The 12,717-nt window shown below is 44.2% G+C and overlaps 1 long non-coding RNA gene across 1 annotated transcript in view; it reads left to right on the forward strand.

Moving 5' to 3' along the window:
* LOC109295489 overlaps positions 1-6,292 on the forward strand; it is a 21,227-nt gene extending 14,935 nt beyond the window's left edge. Inside the window, exon 3 of the long non-coding RNA XR_002096754.1 lies at positions 5,891-6,292. This is a non-coding gene — a long non-coding RNA (uncharacterized LOC109295489). The remainder of the gene's footprint in view (positions 1-5,890) is intronic.
* Positions 6,293-12,717: the final 6,425 nt, after the last annotated feature.

Here is a 12,717-nt window from a genome sequence, read left to right on the forward strand (position 1 = left end):
CTTCACCGCAGTGTTGAGGATCCCCTCAGAGCAGGGCCGTCAGAAAGCCTTCTCCACCTGCATTCCTCACCTGACTGTGGTCTCTCTGTTTATCTCCACTGGTGCCTTCGCCTACCTGAAACCCACATCCCACACCCCACCACACCCTGGCTGGGCAAGCGGCTGGGTGGGGGGGCACCCAACTTGAGCGGGGGGGCACAGGCTGTAGGTGCTGGTGCAGCTTGCCCAGATGGAGCGAGGGAGTGTGGGATGCGGGCACGGCAGCGCTGGGTGCAGGGGCTATGCCCTGCTGCCGGTTGCCCCCTTCTACCCAGAGTGAGCTGAACCTGCATCGGACCCCTCCCCCCACCACCCAGCTATGCCCTGCTGCCACTTACCCAGCCAGGGTGGTGGGACACAGGATGCAGGCACAGCAGCTCTGGGAGCAGGGATCTGCCCTGCTGCTGCTTGCCCATGTAGGGCAGCGGGGTGTGGGATGTGGGCGCAGCGGTGCTGGGGGGCTCTAACGTGATGCTGCTTGCCTCCTTCTGTCCAGAGCGAGCCATGCCTGCATTGCACCTTGCCACCCCCCTGCTCCTGCCCCGGCTGGGAAAGCAGCAGCAGGGCATAGGTCCTGCTCCCGGCGCTGCTGTGCCTGCATCCCAGGATCCCCCAACCCCCCTCCCTGAGTCCTGCACCCCAGCCCCTAGGCCTAGTATTTAGCTTGGGGGCTAGATGCTCAACATGCTTGCACCAATGTAACTGCCCTTATCCCATTGCAAAAAGGAGTTCTCAGACAATGTAGCCCTACACCAGTGTAATTCACTACAGTCATTCTTCCCTGGGAGAAACTTGGGACTAAAACAACCTTGGTATTAGTTATACCAGCGTAAGCATGATGTGTCTGTTTTTATCTGGGGATCATTATTTGCTCAATGCAAATAGACAATTACTGTTCCCAATCACTTTTATTTTTTTTTTACACTTTTTTAATATGTCAAATGAGCTTTAGTTAAAGCACCTCTACCACCATTTTGAAGCACGGGGACACTGATACCTGAGATACAGAGGCTGGCTGAAGCACAGTAATTACCACACTCCAGCAGAATTGATTAATTGAGTCTGCTCTGCCACGTTGTAATTACAGTGCGTTGGAGCAACCTCCGGGCTCGTGTACAGGCACCCTAGTGTCGGGGTGCCGTAACAGTGCCTACAGCAGCTGTAGTTTGAGCTGCATCAGCTTGAGTGAGAAGATGTAAGGTCTCTAGAGCTAGTGACTCTGATTGTTTGGTTTGGCACAGAGGGAGATTTATAACATGAACTCAACGATGGATTACACTGGTAGAGTCATCGCTTCATAACTTGTTCAGCCACTTGGGTTTAGAATAGCTCAACTATGGTGACCTTATAGAAACACTGTAAATTGCATTCATCTGATTGGACTTTTGGAGATGGCTGAAGTTCTTACTTCTTATACAATGAACCAAATGGCTGAATGAAATTTTTGAAGGCAGTTAGCTGAGTTCAGGCTGGATGGCTTGTTTTGACGTTGTTGCAACATCAGTCAAACCAAGTGTGTTAGGATACTGCAGAATTAATTTTTTAACTGGCCATTGGATATATCTTTTATTTGTGTACACAAATGCTAGCTCACACCATGATCCAACTTGGACCAGAGTCCTATTGAAAATTCAGCCATGTGAGTCACGTGTTAGGATCTTTTTTTGATGAAAATGAAATAACATGCAACTTCCCTTCATTTTTCATAGTGAAAAAGTCTTGTGAATGAAATATTTCTACCCTTCTCTAGAGCTGTTTCTCCTTAAATAGGAGGTGAATAAGATCAAATGTTTCCTGGGAGTACAACTCAGCTTTGCTTTACATAGATTTCCTTGTCTCTGTTGATCCGCTCATGCGTTGATGCTCCAGTACAAAAGAAAGAAGGCTCCAAATCAGAGGGATTATAAATATTTCAGATGAGAAGATGCAGCTCCAAAAGCCTGAGTTATATTGCTATTTACAAAGACAAGAGGGATAGGGGGAATAATTCCTCAGAGCTTTGTTGAGAAGGTCAGCTGGCAAAATCGTGTTGCCAGCAAGAGTTAAATGTGTCATGTATATTCATAGGCAGAATTGTGATTGCAAATTCACATTGTTGGATGCTTTCTTACTAGCCAAGACTCACAAAAATACTATCGAAAGGAAATTGGTGTGTGTGTTGGGGGGGGATATCCCAAATAAATAATGGGGCATTTGAAGGTTAAATCTAGGTGCTACTGTGAAATGTGTTTATATCCATTTGAGAGTTGCTTTCATGACAAACAAATGTAAATTAGCCAAATTCTCATCTATGTATGACCTTTTTTGATAAAAAGAGAAAGAAAGAGAAAAGAGAAAGGAAATCTGCTTCTTTTGAACATGGAAATCTGCTTCTTTTGAACATCTGTTAGGGTAGGTAGGAGGGCGAGCTCCTAGCATTTAGTTCCCTTCATATTCCGCAGGTGCAAAAGGCCATATTCAAATGAAGTGAACAACAGTCTAATTTGTAGGCCAGACCCATCGTATGATCATGAAAGGTCAAATAACAACATTACTTTTTTCGTTTTTTTTTGGTTTTTTTTAAAGAACAAAGCAATTGGCCTTTAGACTTATTGCCACGTATAAGCCATTTCTTGTTCACCCACACGTTTAGCTGCTTTATGTTGTATAAACTCCTTTACCTTTATATGAGAAAAATCATAGTGCTCAGATGCCTCTTGGAATAGCTTTCTTCTATGGCCAAGAGAAAGGAAGGATAGTGTATTTATTGTTCATGCACCGCTTTGGGGCATCAAGAGAAGGAGTTCCTTGCTCTGTCATAAGCTGTTTGAATGTCACTTGTGACTTGTTTTTCTTTTTTCCCCCCAAGTGTTGAGCACAGGTAGTTTTCACTGATCTTAGTTAGAAATGAGGAGAATTAATGCGTTGGAAGAGCTGAGTCTTTGCGTCTCTCTGTGTAGGTTGCCAATGATTAAAAAGGAGAGAACAGCCCTACCTTCTTTGCCAGTGTTTGTTTGAGTTGACTGTAGATTTGAAGTTCTTTGGGATCTGTGGCACAAGGGTCTTTACTCTGGGTTTGTCCAGGGCTAAGCTCCTGGAAGTCTTTGTCCCTCCTCCTTCAGACGATTTAGTTTCCTACATCCCAGCTGAGTATTTTAATCACTAAGCAGCTTGCTCTTCTAGCGTAGGTGGGGGTATCTCTTTCTAGCTTTTCAGGAAGACAGCTGAAAGGTCTTGAGTTCATCCTGATGAAGTTCAGAGCACTTTATTTCCCCTCCAAATTCACAAAAGCTTTTTTTTCTGGATGGGAAAGTAGTCTGCCATACAGTTCAAAGGCTGTGATGAGAATGGAACGTGACATCAATTCACTTGGCATTGCATAGCAACACTAGCTGAACATTTTACAACTTCTTCAAAGTTAAAGCAATCCAATTAATGTGTTACCAATTTAGCACACCATCAGCTATAGAGGTACAAGTCCGTCCTTTTTTTGTACATTAAATGCAACATTTAGTAACTGACTTGACACCTAAGAGATGTATAATCAGTCACCAATTAATTAATATCAGCCTGTCAGGTATTAATTAGAACAATTGACTAATGTCTTTCTAGTTGGAAACTGCGTTTTCATTGTTAATTTTATGCACTTAATGTAATGGGAAAGGCAATCATAAGAGATGGAAAAGGACCCTAAGGTCATCTACTCCATCCTTCTGTCAATTTAAGTTAGAAACATGCCTGAGTGCTTTCTATGGTCTAGTTTAAAAGGCACATACAGTATAGTTTGCAACTTGTCTAAGGAAAGACTTTTTTCCAGTGGGAGTAGGTCTTTTTAGGTCCTGAGTGTGATTAGCTACTAATTAAACTGACTCAGCTTTTGGTAAGAGTCAAGTCTACCACTCCAGGCTGAAGTTGCCTTGCAATGGGACCTCCTTTTCACTGGGACAAAAGACAATACTGTTCTTTTAGGGATCATCAAGAGGAAAACTCTATCAAAGGGGCCTGGAGATTTTTATGCATTAGTGTGGAAGAACTTGGTTGTTCCATCTCATGACTAGGTTATGTTTAGACCGTACAGGTCAACTAATTTAGCTTTACCTGGGTATGAACATTCCCACTGCAAAACTGTTGCTCTCTCCTCACTGTTTCTGTATTTCCAGCCTTAGCAAACATGCTAGCTTTGGCTTCCGGCTGTGCTAACTAAACTGCACATAAAGCTCCATCAGAAAAAAATCATGGATCTTTTTTTCTCTGTAGATGGCTGGGATAGGTTAAGGTAAAAACCTAGGTTAGAGCCCAAGTTAATTGTACGCCCCAAACAAACCCATAAGACTGCCTCTGGTAGTGATCTCTTTAGAGTCAAAATTCAGATGCTATGTCAAAAGTTGATCAAGTCAGTGGGGGCCTTTCACGAAAATGGATTTTAAATTGGTCCTCAAGGAGCAGAGCCTTTTAATTGTGATGCATCTCTGAGTGAAGGCTGGAGCAGTATGGCAGTAGGGCTGCATTTTAATACAAGAAAACAAACAAACAAAACTCCTTTATCAATAAAGACTCATTAAAACATGAGATTATATTATATTAAAGAGCATTTTGTAACCTTAACGTGCATTGTGTTGACTCAGCCTAATGAGTGCAATTTAGGTTTGCAACTTTTTTTTTTTTTTTTTTTATTACTCTGTATTGCAGATCATTTTACAAAAGAGCAATAATATCCTGGGATGATTAGATATGAATCTGCTGCCATGATTTATTCATAGATGGGAGATGGGGGGACAAAAATCTGCTCTGGTATAAAAGGCAGGCCTGAAGGGAAATGATTTCAGAATGACAATGCTAAGAAGGTTTAGCCTCTTTGATAATTCGTGTTGCACTGGTGCTATTTATCTCTTACACACAGATCCATATACATGTGTGAGTGTGTGCACATTCACACACACACATTATTACAGTTGCACAGTCAAGCATGTAAATATTAGGAAATGCTAGGATTTCTCTTATGTAACCTCATTTTGGGACATGTACAGTGTAATGGGCAAACTGAGTTATACTCAGGCTCTTAGCATAACCTTAGGCCTTCCCGAATTTAAGCAATTAAATTGTACAGAGTGCCTTATAAGGCACCGGGAAAAATGAGTACTGTGATTTTGGTATGGTGGGCTAACCAAGTACAGTAGTTTCTCTAAAAGGAAAGAAAACCAAAAATGGAATAGGATTGGAGTACCTTACCTAAAAAGAGGAGGTAGGAAACATGAGGATTGGACAGTTTGGGATGAGAAAGTTACAAAAGTAGTGGACGGACATAGAGACAGCGTGTGTTTATGTTGCCACCCTGGGGAGACGGGAGCAACCTTGGACTTCTTGTTTGAACAAGGAGGAATCCAGAAACTAACATCCCACACGCCCAGCAGAGGATCTGAGGCTGGTACCACCGAAGGTCACTGCTGTAACATCTAAGGAACCGCTTGTCAGGTCCTATTACTTGTAATGAGCCTAGGGGTTACTGAATAAAGTTCACTTGATACCAAATCAGACGAGGGGCCGTGTCAATCCTTGGGGGCCTCTGGTAAAAGGACTCCTTGGGGCAACATACAGGGAGAGACAAGGGATGGAAACACATGGAGCTGATAGGATTTGCCCAAAGTCTGTATGTAGCTGAGTCAGAAATACCTTCTAGTACTCCTGGTGCTCGAGTGGCTGGTTACATATTGGACCATGTTGCCCGTCAGAAGTCTGCCATAGCTGCATGCGGTTTGGCGTCTGCCCGGCAGAAAGCAGTGGGCCACATGGCCCATTGCAAGGCTGTATGTACCCACTTGTCCTGTTCTCAAAGTTGACGTTGATTGGTGACACAAAACATGGTTATCCGCAGCAACTTTTTAGATACAGCTGTTTGTTTCTGCAGCCACAACATCAGAAATACACCGTAATTTCGGTGCTGAGATGGTCGGGTGATTGCCTCGGCTCATCACTGTTCACAGAATGTGCTGGTGGCTTGATTGTGGCCCGCATGAGAATCAGCTGTTTGCCCATTTGCTAGCCCCTTTAGTCACAAGCTCTCCTAAGGGTACACAGCTCAGTTAGGGATGCTGATGAAATGCAACCGACACACAGTAGCAACACACTGCAAGCATCAGAGCCTGTGAATAATTTTAATTCCCTTTTAATACTTCAGGGGCCTTTTCCTGAAACAAATAGTATGTGTGCATGCTTCCCTGTGGCTAACAGCATCCTGTCAGCTTTAGTTTTGGTTTGTATAAAAGAGATGATTATTTGGTCCATGGGTTTAACTCTTTAAAAAAAATTAGCAATTTGTAGAGCTTTAGTTTAGTTCGTAGAAAATGTTATATTACATGGGGATTTTACTTAACCTTTGTGAGATTAAATGGAAACTGTTCTATTTAAGATTCATAGTAATTAGTGCTATGTATTTTTACCAGGTGAATAAATGCTTGGTAAATTGTAATTGGTGCTATGGCTGCAGCAACCTTAATTTTACCCCTTGTTACTCTTCCCTTCCCCCAAACGCACAGAAACATATGAATGTCTACCATAGGCAGCAGAAGGGGAGGCTAACTGGCTTATCCCCCCCACCTCCACCAACACTGGGCAGCGGTAGGGCCACAAGGCTTCTGGCATCTGCAGCAGGGTCAGGGAGTGGGGCTGGGGCTAGGGGAGGGCAGGCGCTGCACAGCCGGCGGGGTGCGGGACCGAGCCACAAGCGGCTCGTCTGGGGGGTGTAGCTTCTGCTGCTGCATGAACCCCGGGAGGCACAGCGGGGTACTTGCCCCTGGATCTGCGTGGGGCAGGGCAGGCTGGTGCTGTGGGTTGGGGCCCCAGCCATGCTGGGCTCTTCCCAGGGGCAGTGATGGTGCTGGGATAGGCCTGGGGTGGGGGGCCAGCAGCCACCCCAAAATTCACGGTAGCCCTCCTGGCCTCCCCTCCCAGTGCTGCCGTCGATATCCACACTGGACCAGACTTATACGTGCTCTAATGCAGGGGTGGGCAATTATTTTGGGCAGGGGGCCGCTTACTGAGTTTTGGCAAGCCGTCAAGGGCCTCAGGACAGGCAACCCAGGGCAGATTAATATTAATTTTCTAAATTTGTTAGGGACCCTGCGGGCCAGATAGAACGGCTTGGCAGGCCGCATCTGGCCCGTAGGCTGCATCTTTCCCACCCCTGTTTTAATGGGAGTACAGGGATCTTTACATTTATCCACGAGAGCACTTTACCGAGAATGTTAGTGTTTTGCACGTTCTTTTTCAAGACAAGGAGACTAACTGCAGATTACCCAACAAATCAGCGTACATCCAGGAGTATAACTCAAGCCTCTTGAATGAGGCAATGTCAGATTCTAGGTTTCCTATGCAGCCTTTTGGGTCCCCTGATATGCCTATGTGCAAAGACAAAAATGGTAGGGTATGAAACAGAGATACAGGGAGGTAAAGTGATTTGCCAGTCGACCATGGGAATTTCTGACTAGTGCCTCTACACATAAGGTAACCCTGCCCACATCCAATCCAGCATTATGACAGTGGGGCACCAGACAGGTATGGTATAACCTTTCCTACTATCCGTCATTATTTTTCCATGGGTCCTGAGTCAGTAGGGCTTTTATTCTCTCCCAAACTCAGGCAAATACTGCTGTTCTATTATATCCAGAAACACCGTATCCTGCGTAATAGACAGTGACCCTGCTGGGCAAAGGCCAAGTGAGTTCTGCCAACTCATGCAGGCATCACTGCCAACTTGGATATGAAAGAGGTGGGAGAGGCTGCCTGGATGGAGGAGGGTCTGGGGTGTGGGCTGAGCAGGCTTGACTAATAAACCCCTTGAATAGCCACACTAGTGTGAAGTTTGAGCTAATTCTTAGAGGCGGATGGTGTCTTTGTTATTGAAGACAAAGCCCCATCCAGACAGTGAGATTGGATTTCCTATTGTTACATAAATTATAGAAAAATTCATGGGCATGTGCCCATTATTTCTCTTGGATACAATTCTAACCTCTAAACATAAGAGAGGCTTCATTCAGGTCAAGGTAGTCCTGTTTATGAGGTGGCAGATGCAATGAAATAGTAGTAAATACTTATAGTTTATGACTGTAATTTCAATCCAAATTCCAGGTATGTTACTCATGCCAAAGATGTACATAAAATCACTATAACAATCAAAACTCGAATCAAGGCTCATAAAGCCAACTTGAATATTTAATGAGGTTTCTTTCATGGGTTTGCTGCCAGTGTAACAAATCAGCATCGTCTGCTTTTTCTGAAGTCTAGTGAGCAGCCTGCTGTAATGAACAGACTTTGCCAGTCTGTTTTCTAGAAGAGTATTCTCTGTAACATGCAAAAAAAATCCTCAGGAAACAGCATTTTCTTCTTGAGGTTTCTGGGCTTTCCTGTATGTTGTAGAAGTAGACAGTAGAACAACAGTGGCTTTCTGAGACTTGAATTTTGGCATGTCCATGCCCATCAGAAATTGAATAAAGCAAAGGGGGCATGAACATGAAAATAAATGTGAAATAAAAAAGCGTGTTAAACCAAGAGGAATGCTTCAGATTACATTTTTCAGTGAATTAAATATCAGTTTTGGATCTATAAAAAGCTATTTGCAAATATGCGTCAAATGGGGAAAAAATAGGTGAAATAGGAAAAAAAAATGGGGAAAAATGAAACATTTAAGTTTGAAATAAAATGCTTCCATTTTTGTCTCTTTAAAATGATATTACAAGATCAAATTTAGCTGAGCTTTAGAGGAAGGTTTACAATGAAAAGAAGGAATAAGATGCTTTTTTCTTTTAGGTATGAAACCATTTTGTTGTAAGAAAATAGAAATATTTTCATTTCGGGTCAATGCCCGCAAAACATCAATTACCATTCAGATCTCCGAGCATCTTCAAAAATGCTTAATCATGCTGTAGAAACAAATCTAGGTTACCGAGCATCCCAAACTGAACCTGGATCTTGCAATCCTGGAAACTGTTGTGACAGCACCAGATTCTGCTGATTTAAATGAGAACAGAGACCTTGATTCTCACATCTGTTGAATGTAAGTGGGTTGAGGAGGACTCTGTTAAACATATGGCATACATTGGGGAAAAGAGCCTGTTCTCTGCATGTGCTGATGTAAGACTGTTCATATACTTGCTTCTACATGTGTGCAAACACTTACCCCCCCCCATACATCCCTCACCCCCACCGAAGAAAGAAACACAGGTTGGAAAAGATAAATACAGAATTTGAAGTTATTTGTTGGGAACAAAGTAGAAAGATTACATTGGGGGTTTGTGGGTTGAAAGAAGTTGATTATTACTTTTAAGCTTTTGTCGCATCCTGGCTGCTTCTCAAAGCAGGACCAGATCCTCAGATGTTTTAAGTCAACCCCCGCCCCCCACCGCTCCCCACAACTTCAGTGAAGCTGTGCTGATTCACAGCCACTGAAGTCGTCTCTCTGTGTCTGCTCCAAGGAACTGATTATGTAAATAATCTTTTACGAAACTTCATACAAATCCTTAAATTTTCTGGCACTTGAAAATCAACTTTTAAAATGTCCTACAGAGATCTACAATCAAGTGAGCAAAGCATGTTCCAATTAATTATGTACTTAATGTCTTTGAATGGAACAGAAGCAAGTATATCTTGCTACGAATAGAAAACCAACAAGAAATAATAATAGTTCTTCTTCCCCACTGAAAGTCAGTACTTTCCTTTAAACACCGCACAAGGCAATGGCATGTGTCGCACAGGACTAGAATTGGTACGCATGGTGAAAAAGTCCTGAGGGCACTCGATTCAACACTCATGTTCCCTGTTCAAACCTGGTGATGCTGTCACTGTTGTTGGCAAACAGAGCAATTGTTGTTTTCTGTGAAGATCATGCAAAGGTCTATTAAATGGCTTGACAGCTGGAACAGAAGCAATTGCCTGATTTGCATTTTAAGGGAACAGAAGATGCGCTGATCTGAATGTGCTTCCTTGGCTATATTCTTGATAGATGAATAAATGCTAGATGTGACTGGAAGCATCCATACTTTATTTGTGCATAGTTAGCTCTTCTTGAGAAAACTCAAATAAATCTCCAAGTTTAGCAAGCATAAGAATCTTCATTCATTTAATGCACTTCTGTTATTGAACAGATTTTTCTTAAGTCGGTGTGTATACCTTACCTCCAAAAGCCCCATATTTGGCTATAGCATAAGTTCTGATAGTTTTAAAATGGCAACTAAGCAAACGGTTGTTCTGGGGTTACTTTTTTTCCCACTAACCAATGATGGAAGTTTACTTTGTTTTTAGGGGGTCAGAGAAGTTTGAACCTAAGGAGTGATTTATCTAATAGATAAATAGTAATGGTAAATAGAAATAGAAGAGTGTTTTGGTTACTGATGAGTATCCAGAGTTATAATTAATAATTATTTTTCTGCAGTGCCTACAACCAGCTTGATAATGATTTAGACATCTGGTGTTTGGGCTGTGTTGTCTGTCATGCTGACCAGTATTATCTCAGTGTTGCCTTTTAGTCCCCCATCTGTATCTTCCTGTTGCCTCTTGTCTTATGCATAGTTTATAAGCAAAGCGCATCAATTTTGTGTGTTTGTACTGAATCTAGCACAACTGCTTCTGTTAACATCAGTATTAAACCTTATGATTCAGGGTTTAAACCATTCTCTAACTACTGGAGACTAGTAGCAGACCTCTATGGGGCATGCTGTCAGACATTTGCCTAGTACAGACTTCTTAAACCTTTTTCTGGAGCATCTAATATTGGCCATAGTCAGAGAGGATACCTGGATGAATAGGCCTTGTGTCCAAATCCTGTGTAGCAAGTCCTGTGTTCTTAATGGTGATGTAGGTTGGCTGCATCACCTGTGTGAAGAGTAGGTTGACAGAGTAATATATTTAGAGAAAACAACTTTGTCTATCAATTCTTTGGAGTAGGGACCCTCTCGTCCAACATGTTTGTTAAGTGTCCCAGCCCCAGGTACAAGCGGTTAAATGTTGCAAGTTAGATGACACTGGAGACTGGCTGTTGTAGTCCTGATGAGATGTGGGAAGCTCACATGTGGACATTTTCCCTGCCCAATTCCCAACCCATGGGCATGGAAGGGTGAGGATCATCACTGAGCCTATGCTTGCTGGTAACTTAGGTCTGCGTGTGCCTGGTTTCTAATACCCTAGCCCTGTGGGGGTAGTCTGTGAGCTGTGCAGCGGGGCTGCACCCTGCAGGGGGAAGGAGACCCACCCCTTCTGAGCAGCCCCCCTGCACAGTCCCCCACAATCGGCCCACATCTACACACACACCCCACAGCCTCCCACATCTCTCCACAGCCACCACACCCCCCACCCCCTTTCCCATTCCCCTCCTGCAAACTCCACATCCCCCCAGCACAGACCCTGTGTGCCCAGCTGCCAGACAGGATGAGCCCTGCTGGCAGGAGCTGTGGCTGCAGGGGCAGCTGTCCCCACATCCTGGTTAGTGAAGGCATCACAGGGAGCTCGAACAGCTCTATGGTAAGAAAACCAAAGGCAAACAGCAAAACATATAGGTATTTAGAATTCATTTTATTATGATGATAGAGACACTGGTAGGCTTCCAAATTGCTTTAACACTGTAGCTATATCAATAAAACATTGGCCAGCTGATCGCTGTCTTTCTGTCTCTCACTCTCTCTCTCTCTATATATAGTGGTCTTTTGTTTTAATTGTGGAGGCACATGGATTTTGGGGTATTCTACAGAGTGACTTTGTTGTTTTTTTAATAGGGATTTTTCAGTTTTAAAATAGGGAACAGCAGAATTTCTGCTAGGGAGGCCAGTGGCAGGACCCTGCCTGCTCAGAGTTGGCCCCTTGGACCCAGCTGGAGGTGGCTGACCTCCTGGCCAACTGGGGCCAGGGGGACATGCTTTAATAGTTCAAAGTAGGCCACCACAGCCGGAACATCTTCTGGGCGATAGCTGCCCAGATGGCTGGGCAGGGGGCACATATGGCAGTAGTGCTGCACAAAAGCCAACTCTGCAGCCACAGTCCACTGGCAGCTGGCCCAGAGTCCACTGCTTCTGCTGGTTGTGCAGTCCCCATCTGGGTCTGGCAGGTGGCAGCAGGACATAGCCAGGCAGCAGCCCCCACTGCCAGCCTGCTGCAGTGGGTAGAGGGTGCAGGGAGCTCTCAGGGCTGCTAAAGCAGTCCATCTGGCACAAGAGGTAGTGTCCCCAGGCACCAATTGGCTGGGCCCCAGAAGCTCCTGAGAGCAAGTAGCCCTGAGCTACATGACAGGACAACTTTTTGTACTGCTGGGGACAGCACAGGTGCTGCCCTGGGCTCCTGCTCCCCCTGGCTGCAGATCAAGGAGGAGCCAGGCTGGGTTATTTTGCCCCAAGTGGCATAATTTGCCCCACACCAAAGTGCACGTCCAGGCATGTGCACTGAGGCAAAAAGGCCCGGATCAAATTTACACTACTTCTATTTGAGCTGCTGTAAGTGCGCGTGCTTGCATGTGTGGGTGTGCTCATTGAGGTCAGTATCCTCTCTCTGATAATGCAGAGCATCTGCTTATCCAAGGAAATCACGTGAAATCCTTTCAGTTGGTTGTTATGATCACAGGGAAAACTTCTTTATAATCCACAGAGGTGCTGGCTGATGCACTGAGTTTAAGGTTCGGATGCTTAAAACAACCCCCCCTAACATTAGTAATAACAATAACTA

Source organism: Gavialis gangeticus, unplaced genomic scaffold (assembly GCF_001723915.1).
Source record: "Gavialis gangeticus isolate Ggan-Ray unplaced genomic scaffold, GavGan_comp1, whole genome shotgun sequence".
Taxonomy (NCBI): Eukaryota; Metazoa; Chordata; order Crocodylia; family Gavialidae; genus Gavialis; species Gavialis gangeticus.